The sequence below is a fragment of the Engystomops pustulosus genome, chromosome 4, assembly GCF_040894005.1.
Source record: "Engystomops pustulosus chromosome 4, aEngPut4.maternal, whole genome shotgun sequence".
Taxonomy (NCBI): Eukaryota; Metazoa; Chordata; class Amphibia; order Anura; family Leptodactylidae; genus Engystomops; species Engystomops pustulosus.
The window spans coordinates 213,999,170-214,009,158 of NC_092414.1; positions in this window are offsets into that span (position 1 = coordinate 213,999,170).

Sequence of the window (9,989 nt, forward strand, 5' to 3'; positions counted from 1 at the left end):
GTGATCTCCAGTGTGGCCTATGTGATCTCTGGTATGTCCTCTATGTGATCTCCGGTTTGTCCTGTATGTGATCTCCGGTGTGGCCTATGTAATTTCCGGCGTGTCCTCTATGTGATCTCCGGTGTGACCTATGTGATCTCTGGTGTGGGCTATGTGATCTCCGGTGGGTCCTCTATGTGATCTCCTGTGTGTCCTCTATGTGATCTCCGGTGTGTCCTCTATGTGATCTCCGGTGTTTCCTCTATGTGATCTCCGGTGTGTCCTCTCTGTGATCTCCAGTGTGGCCTATGTGATCTCTGGTGTGGCCTATGTGATCTCTGGTGTGTCCTCTATGTCATCTCCAGTGTGTCCTCTATGTCATCTCCGGTGTGTCCTCTCTGTGATCTCCGGTGTGGCCTATGTGATCTCCGGTGTGGCCTATGTGATCTCAGGTGTATGTGATCTCCGGTTTGTCCTCTTTGTGATCTCCGGTGTGTCCTATGTAATTTACGGTGTGTCTTATATGTGATCTCCGGTGTGGCCTATGTGATCTCCGGTGTGGCCTATGTGATCTCCGGGGTGATCTGTGTGGTCTCCGGTGTTCTCTATGTAATGTCCGATGTGACCTCTATGTAATCACTGTTGTGACCTATGTAATCACTGATGTGATTTATGTGATCTCTGGTGTGGCCTATGTGATCTCCGGTGTGTCCTCTATGTGATCTCCAGTGTGTCCTCTATGTTATCTCTGGTGTGTCCTCTATGTGATCTCCGGTGTGTCCTCTATGTGATCTCCAGTGTGTCCTCTATGTTATCTCTGGTGTGTCCTCTATGTGATCTCCGGTGTGTCCTCTATGTGATCTCCGGTGTATCCTCTCTGTGATCTTCAGTGTGGCCTATGTGATCTCCGGTGTGGCCTATGTGATCTCTGGTGTGTCCTCTATGTGATCTCCCGTGTGTCCTCTATGTGATCTCCGGTGTGTCCTCTCTGTGATCTCCAGTGTGGCCTATGTGATCTCCGGTGTGGCCTATGTGATCTCCAGTGTGTCCTCTATGTCATCTCCAGTGTGTCCTCTATGTGATCTCTGGTGTGTCCTCTATGTGATCTCCGGTGTGTCCTCTATGTGATTTCCGTTCCTCTATGTCATCTCCGGTGTGTCCTCTATGTGATCTCCCGTGTGTCCTCTATGTGATCTCCGGTGTGTCCTCTCTGTGATCTCCAGTGTGGCCTATGTGATCTCCGGTGTGGCCTATGTGATCTCCAGTGTGTCCTCTATGTCATCTCCAGGGTGTCCTCTATGTGATCTCCGGTGTGTCCTCTATGTGATCTCCGGTGTTTCCTCTATGTGATCTCCGGTGTGTCCTCTCTGTGATCTCCAGTGTGTCCTCTATGTGATCTCCGGTGTGGCCTATGTGATCTCTGGTGTGTCCTCTATGTCATCTCCGGTGTGTCCTCTCTGTGATCTCCGGTGTGGCCTTTGTGATCTCCGGTGTGGCCTATGTGATCTCCGGTGTGGTCTATGTGGTCTCCAGAGTGTCCTCTATGTGATCTCCAGTGTGTCCTCTATGTGATCTCCAGTGTGTCCTCTATGTGATCTCCGGTATGTCCTCTTTGTGATCTCCGGTGTGTCCTCTATGTTATCTCCGGTGCATCCTCTATGTGATCTCCAGTGTTTACTCTATGTGATCTCCAGTGTTTCCTCTATGTCATCTCCGGTGTGTCCTCTATGTCATCTCCGGTGTGTCCTCTCTGTGATCTCCGGTGTGGCCTATGTGATCTCCGGTGTGGCCTATGTGATCTCAGGTGTATGTGATCTCCGGTTTGTCCTCTTTGTGATCTCCGGTGTGTCCTATGTAATTTACGGTGTGTCTTATATGTGATCTCCGGTGTGGCCTATGTGATCTCCGGTGTGGCTTATGTGATCTCCGGGGTGATCTATGTGGTCTCCGGTGTTCTCTATGTAATGTCCGATGTGACCTCTATGTAATCACTGTTGTGACCTATGTAATCACTGATGTGATTTATGTGATCTCTGGTGTGGCCTATGTGATCTCCGGTGTGTCCTCTATGTGATCTCCGGTGTGTCCTCTCTGTGATCTCCAGTGTGGCCTATGTGATCTCCGGTGTGGCCTATGTGATCTCTGGTGTGTCCTCTATGTGATCTCCCGTGTGTCCTCTATGTGATCTCCGGTGTGTCCTCTCTGTGATCTCCAGTGTGGCCTATGTGATCTCCGGTGTGGCCTATGTGATCTCCAGTGTGTCCTCTATGTCATCTCCAGTGTGTCCTCTATGTGATCTCCTGTGTGTCCTCTATGTGATCTCCGGTGCGGCCTATGTGATTTCCGGTGTGTCCTCTATGTGATCTCCGGTGTGTCCTCTATGTCACCTCCAGTGTGTCCTCTATGTGATCTCCGGTGTGTCCTCTATGTGATCTCCGGTGTGGCCTATGTGATTTCCGGTGTGTCCTATGTGATCTCCGGTGTGGCCTATGTGGTCTCCAGAGTGTCCTCTATGTAATCTCTGGTGTGTTCTCTATGTGATCTCCGGTGTGGCCTATGTGATCTCCGGTGTGTCCTCTATGTGATCTCCGGTGTGTCCTCTATGTCATCTCCGGTGTGTCCTCTATGTGATCTCCGGTGCGTCCTCTATGTGATCTCCAGTGTTTCCTCTATGTGATCTCCAGTGTTTCCTCTATGTCATCTCCGGTGTGTCCTCTATGTGATCTCCGGTGTGTCCTCTATGTGGTCTCCGGTGTGTCCTCTATCTGGTCTCCGGTGTGTCCTCTATGTGGTCTCCGGTGTGTCCTCTATGTGATCTCAAGTGTGTCCTCTATGTGATCTCCGGTGTGTCCTCTATGTGATCGTCGGTGTGTCCTCTATGTGATCTCCGGTGTGACCTATGTGATCTCCAATGTGGCCTATGTGATCTCCGGTGTGGCCTATGTGATCTCCGGTGTGGCCTATGTGGTCTCCAGTGTGTCCTCTGTGTGATCTCCGGTGTGGCCTATTTGATCTCCGGTGTGTCCTCTCTGTGATCTCCAGTATGGCCTATGTGATCTCCGGTGCGACCTATGTGATCTCCGGTGTGTTCTCTCTGTGATCTCCGGTGTGGCCTATGTGATCTCCGGTGTGTCCTCTATATGATCTCCGGTGTGTCCTCTATGTGATCTCCGGTGTGGCCTATGTGATCTCCGGTATGTCCTCTATATGATCTCCGGTGTGTCCTCTATGTGATCTCCGGTGTGTCCTTTATGTGATCTCCGGTGTGGCCTATGTGATCTCCGGGGTGGCCTATGTAATTTCCTGTGTGTCCTCTATGTGATCTCCGGTGTGGCCTATGTGATCTCTGGTGTGTCCTCTCTGTGATCTCCAGTATGGCCTATGTGATCTCGGGTGTGACCTATGTGATCTCCGGTGTGACCTATGTGATCTCCGGTGTGGCCTATGTGGTCTCCGGAGTGTCCTCAATGTGATCTCCAGTGTGTCCTCTATGTGATCTCCGGTGTGGCCTATGTGGTCTCCGGTGTGGCCTATGTGATCTCCCGTGTGGCCTATGTGATCTCCCGTGTGGCCTATGTGATCTCCGGAGTGTCCTCTATGTGATCTCCGGAGTGTCCTCTATGTGATTTCCGGAGTGTCCTCTATGTGATCTCCGGTGTGGCACCACTGACCCGATGAGAGACCTCTTACTCTAGCCTCAGTAAGACAGAGCCCTGTCTGCATTGTACCATGGTGCCACCAGCTTGTTGTCAGATGTGTGGACTGTTAATTGAGGTATAAGATTACCCCTTTAAATTTTCCACTCTTTGTTTCAGTGCTTTTTTTAAACTCATTAATGTTCACTCTGCTCCCAGAAAACAGAAATGTAGATAATTTTGCTAATTTAATAATAAATAATAAGATTACAGGTGATGGCACAAGCAAGTTTTAGCAAATAAACTAAAAGACGAGTGGAGCGAGAGGGGTAAGGTTTCCTCCTGTACAAGGTTTGGCATAAACTCCCCCAAAAGACAACAAGGAGCCATATGTGTCCTGAGATGTGGACCTCTTTGTTGGACACTTCCTTTCTGCCCGGGAGGGTTTCAGGGTTCCTCCCGCCTGGTTTAAAACTCTAAACTATTGCAAAACTAGGACAGGTCAGGGAAGATCGTAGAGCAGAGACACCAGTGGTGCCATCGAGTGCTTCCATTAAGAGTTCTGTGCATCTCCCCACCGCATGGTTCTAGGACAAACTGAGACCCAGGTGACATTCTTCACACTCACCAGATTCCAGAAACTACAAGGTCCTTGATGTGCGTACTTTAAACTTATCCATGTTGTCCATGTTAAAACAAAAAAACAAATGATATATAGTGGGTACCAGTGGCGTAACTACCGCCGTAGCAGCCGTAGCGGTTGCTACGGGGCCCGTGCTGCACATGGGCCCGGGAAGAACGGCACGGCAATACCAAAATGTATTACTGCCGTTCTCCCGGGCCCCGTCTGCTGTGCTGAACAGAGAGCTGCCCACTTGTGGTGGCCCGGACTCTCCTACCCACCCCAAACTCATGACCCGCCCTCCAGCCTGCCGGTACGTCCTCTTCCCTCTTCATCCTTCCTCCCTGCGGTCTTCCCTCCCACGCGCTTTCCGGCACTTTCCTCCCACCTGCCGGCCCGACTGGCTGGCTGGAACTTCCATCCACTCGGCAGTTGGCAATATCTCCTGGTCTTCCTCCCGCCCACCGGTCGATGCGTCCTCCCGCCGGCCGGCACTGCCTTCCACTCATGGTCACGTTCCTCCCACCTGCTGGCCGACTCGTCCTCTTGCCGCCCTGCACTTCTTCTCGCCGGCCTGCACTTCCCCCCGCCAGCCGGCCGACGTATACTCCTTCCCTACACAGCCTGCTGATTTTGAAGGAGGCACGACCAGCCCACCAGGACCAAAAACGTAAGTAATGTTATCTGTATTTGTTTATGTATATTTGTATATATGTGTATATGGTGTGTGTGTATGTGTCTGTATATATGTGTATATGGTGTGTGTATGTGTCTGTATATATGTGTATATGGTGTGTGTGTGTATATGTTTGTGTATATGGTGTGTGTGTGTGTGTGTATGTGTCTGTGTATATGGTGTGTGTGTATGTGTATGTGTCTGTATATATGTGTATATGGTGTGTGTGTATGTGTCTGTATATGTGTGTATGTGTCTGTATATATGTGTATATGGTGTGTGTGTATGTGTCTGTGTATATGGTGTGTGTGTGTGTGTGTGTGTGTATGTGTCTGTATTTATGTGTATATGGTGTGTGTGTGTGTATGTGTCTGTATATATGTGTATATGGTGTGTGTGTATGCGTCTGTATATGTGTGTATGTGTCTGTATATATGTGTATATGGTGTGTATGTGTGTGTGTATATGTGTATATGGTGTGTGTGTATGTGTCTGTATATGGTGTGTGTGTATGTGTCTGTATATATGTGTATATGGTGTGTGTGTGTGTGTATATGTGTATATCCTGTGTGTGTATGTGTCTGTATATATGTGTATATGGTGCGTGTGTATATGTGTGTATGTCTGTGTGTATATGTGTATATGGTGTGTGTGTCTGTATATATGTGTATATGGTGTGTGTATGTGTCTGTATATATGTGTGTGTGTGTATGTGTCTGTATATATGTGTATATGGTGTGTGTGTATGTGTGTGTGTCTGTATATATGTGTATATGCTGTGTGTGTCTGTATATATGTGTATATGGTGTGTGTGTGTGTGTGTGTGTGTGTGTCTGTATATATGTGTATATGGTGTGTGTGTCTGTATATATGTGTATATGGTGTGTGTATGTGTCTGTATATATGTGTGTGTGTATGTGTCTGTATATTTGTGTGTGTGTGTGTGTATGTGTCTGTATATATGTGTATATGGTGTGTGTGTGTATGTGTCTGCATATATGTGTATATGGTGTGTGTTTGTGTATGTGTCTGCATATATGTGTATATGGTGTGTGTGTGTGTGTGTATGTGTCTGCATTTATGTGTATATGGTGTGTGTGTGTGTGTATGTGTCTGTATATATGTGTATATGGTGTGTGTGTATGTGTCTGCATATATGTGTATATGGTGTGTGTGTGTGTGTGTGTGTGTATGTGTCTGTATTTATGTGTATATGGTGTGTGTGTGTATGTGTCTGTATATATGTGTATATGGTGTGTCTGTGTATATGTGTATATGGTGTGTGTGTATGTGTCTGTATATATGTGTTTATGGTGTGTGTATGTGTATATGGTGTGTGTGAATATGTGTATATGTGTGTGTCTGTATATATATGTATATGGTGTGTGTATATGTGTCTGTATATATGTGTATATCAGGGGGGTAACTACGGTGGTAGCAGTCATAGTAGCCACTATGTCAGTATCAGGGGGCCCCGTCATCCTACCTGACATACTAAAGAGTGGAGGATGTGCACCATTATATACGTATTATGCTGCACATTGCACAGCATAACATGTATATAACATATTTGTGATGTATATATGCTCTATATGTGTGTATAAATGTGTGATTATAACTTGCATGTGTGAGTATGCAAATATGTATATTTCTTTAGTGAGAAGGGGGGCCCCATGCAGAAGCCTGCTATGGGGCCCTGCTTCTCCTAGTTACGCCACTGGTGGGTACGGAAAGTATTCACACCCCTTTAAATTTTCCACTCTTTGTTTCAGTGTCTCTATGTCATCTCAGGTGTGTCCTCTATGTGATCTCTGGTGTGTCCTCTATGTGATCTCCGGTGTATCCTCTATGTGGTCTCCGGTGTGGCCTATGTGATCTCCGGTGTGTTCTCTATGTGGTCTCCGGTGTGTCCTCTATGTGGTCTCCGGTGTTGCCTATGTGATCTCCGGTGTGTCCTCTATGTGGTCTCCGGAGTGTCCTCTATGTGGTCTCCGGTGTGTCCTCTATGTGATCTCAAGTGTGTCCTCTATGTGATCTCAAGTGTGTCCTCTATGTGATCTCCGGTGTGACCTATGTGATCTCCAATGTGGCCTATGTTATCTCCGGTGTGGCCTATGTGGTCTCCAGAGTGTCCTCTATGTGGTCTCCAGAGTGTCCTCTATGTGATCTCCGGTGTGTCCTCTATATGATCTCCGGTGTGTCCTCTATATGATCTCCGGTGTGGCCTATGTGATCTCCGGTGTGGCCTATGTGGTCTCCAGAGTGTCCTCTATGCGGTCTCCAGAGTGTCCTCTATGTGATCTCCGGTGTGTCCTCTATATGATCTCCGGTGTGTCCTCTATGTGATCTCCGGTGTGTCCTCTATGTAATCTCCGGTGTGTCCTCTATGTGATCTCCGGTGTGTCCTCTATGTGATCTCCGGTGTGGCCTATGTGATCTCCGGGGTGGCCTATGTAATTTCCTGTGTGTCCTCTATGTGATCTCCGGTGTGGCCTATGTGATCTCCGGTGTGTCCTCTCTGTGATCTCCAGTATGGCCTATGTGATCTCGGGTGTGACCTATGTGATCTCCGGTGTGACCTATGTGATCTCCGGTGTGACCTATATGGTCTCCGGAGTGTCCTCAATGTGATCTTCAGTGTGTCCTCTATGTGATCTCCCGTGTGGCCTATGTGATCTCCCGTGTGGCCTATGTGATCTCCCGTGTGGCCTATGTGATCTCCCGTGTGGCCTATGTGATCTTCGGAGTGTCCTCTATGTGATCTCCGGAGTGTCCTCTATGTGATCTCCGGAGTGTCCTCTATGTGATCTCCGGTGTGGCCTATGTGATCTCCGGTGTGTCCTCTCTGTGATCTCCAGTATGGCCTATGTGATCTCGGGTGTGACCTATGTGATCTCCGGTGTGACCTATGTGGTCTCCGGAGTGTCCTCTATGTGATCTCCCGTGTGGCCTATGTGATCTCCCGTGTGGCCTATGTGATCTCCCGTGTGGCCTATGTGATCTCCAGTGTGTCCTCTATGTGATCTCCGGAGTGTCCTCTATGTGATCTCCGGAGTGTCCTCTATGTGATCTCCGGAGTGTCCTCTATGTGATCTCCGGTGTGTCGCCTATGTGATCTCCGGTGTGGCACCACTGACCCGATGAGAGACCTCTTACTCTAGCCTCAGTAAGACAGAGCCCTGTCTGCATTGTACCATGGTGCCACCAGCTTGTTGTCAGATGTGTGGACTGTTAATTGAGGTATAAGATCACCCCTTTAAATTTTCCACTCTTTGTGTCAGTGCTTTTTTTAAACTCATTAATGTTCACTCTGCTCCCAGAAAACAGAAATGTAGATAATTTTGCTAATTTATTAAACCAGAAAACCTCAAGTATTCGGCCTCCGGTGAGAAGTTTTTGGACCCCAGTGACAAGTATACCGCCCCCGGTTATAAGTACTCTGCCCCCGGCGAGGACTATTCGGCCCCGGGCGAGGAGTATTCGGCCCCCGGCGGGGAGTATTCGGCCCCCGGCGGGGAGTATTCGGCCCCCGGCGGGGAGTATTCGGCCCCCGGCGAGGAGTATTCGGCCCCTTTGCTCAGTGTTGAGTAGAAGCAGCTTTGGAGCTGGTGCAGTCAGGAGGCTTCGTATGAAGTTGCTACAAGTTTCTCACCCCTGGATTTGAGGATCCTCTGCCTCCTCCTTGCAGATCCTCTCCAGTTCCTTCAGGTTGGATGGTGAATGTTGGTGGAAGCCATCTTCATGTCTCTCCAGAGATGCTCCATTGGGTTCAGGTCCGGGCTCTTGCTGCGCCGGTCAGTCAGGAATGGTCACAGAGATGTTCTGAAGCCTCTGCTGTGTTATTTTAGCCGTGTGTGTAAGTCAATGTGCTGTTGGAAGGTTCGGCCCAGTCTGAGGTCCAGAGAATCTGGAAGAGGTTCTCATCCAGGATATCTCTGTACTTGGCCGCATTCATCTTTCCTTCCATTACACCCAGTGGTCCTGTCTTCCCCCATAGCCTGATGCTGCCCACTAGGTGTCACTGCTGGGATTGTATTTGGCAGGTGATGAGCGGGGCCTGGTTTTCTCCACCGCTTAGAATGAACACCAAAAAGTTCAATCTTACTCTCTTTAGACCAGAGAATCTTATGTCTTTGTCTTATAGTCTGGGATCCGTCATGTGTTTTGCACACTGTATGCGGCTTTCATAAGTGTTGTACTGAGCCCCGACTGCTGGAGGCTACAGTGATAGGTGTCTCCTATATCCCTAATGCATCTCTGGAGCTCAGCCACATCTTGGGGTTCTTCTTTTCCTCTAACCAAGGCTCTTCTCTCTTGATTGCTTAGTTTGGGTCAGCAGCCAGGTCAAGCAAGAGTTTTGGTCATCCCAAACTTCTTCCATTTAAGGATTATGGAGACCACTTTGCTCTTAGGAACCTTGAGTGCTGCAGAAATTCTTTTGTAACCTTGGCTAGATCTATGCCTTGCCACAATTGTGTCTTTGAGCTGCTTGGGCAGTTCCCGACACCTCATGATTCTCATGAGCTCTGACATACACTGTGAGCTTTGGGGCCTTATGTAGACAGATGTGTGACTTTCATTATCAAGTCCAATCAGTTTAATTCAACACAACTGAACTTCAATGCAGGAGTAGGACCATCTCAAGGAGGATCAGAAGGAAATGGACAGCATGTGAGTTACATCTGTGAGTCACAGCAAAAGGGCTGAATACTTATGACCATGTGATACATCTGTTTTTCTTGTTTAATTAATTAATTAGCAAAAATATATGCGGGGAGAGTGTACACTAATTAGAGAAAAAAAACTTTTTTGATCGTATTAATTGGTTGCAATGAAACAAAGAATTAAAAATTTTAAGGAATCTGAATACTTTCCGTACCCACTGTATAACTATAATTAAAATTCCGCTCTGAAATATTGCAAAATAGTGAGTGCAGCTCTGAAGTATAATATAGGGCAAAACACAAAAACATTTTTATTAAAAATAATTTATTTTTGCAATACCATATTCTAACATCCATGTATTTTCAAATGTGAAGTGATTGATTTTCCCGTTAACCAGAAAAATTAAATAAAG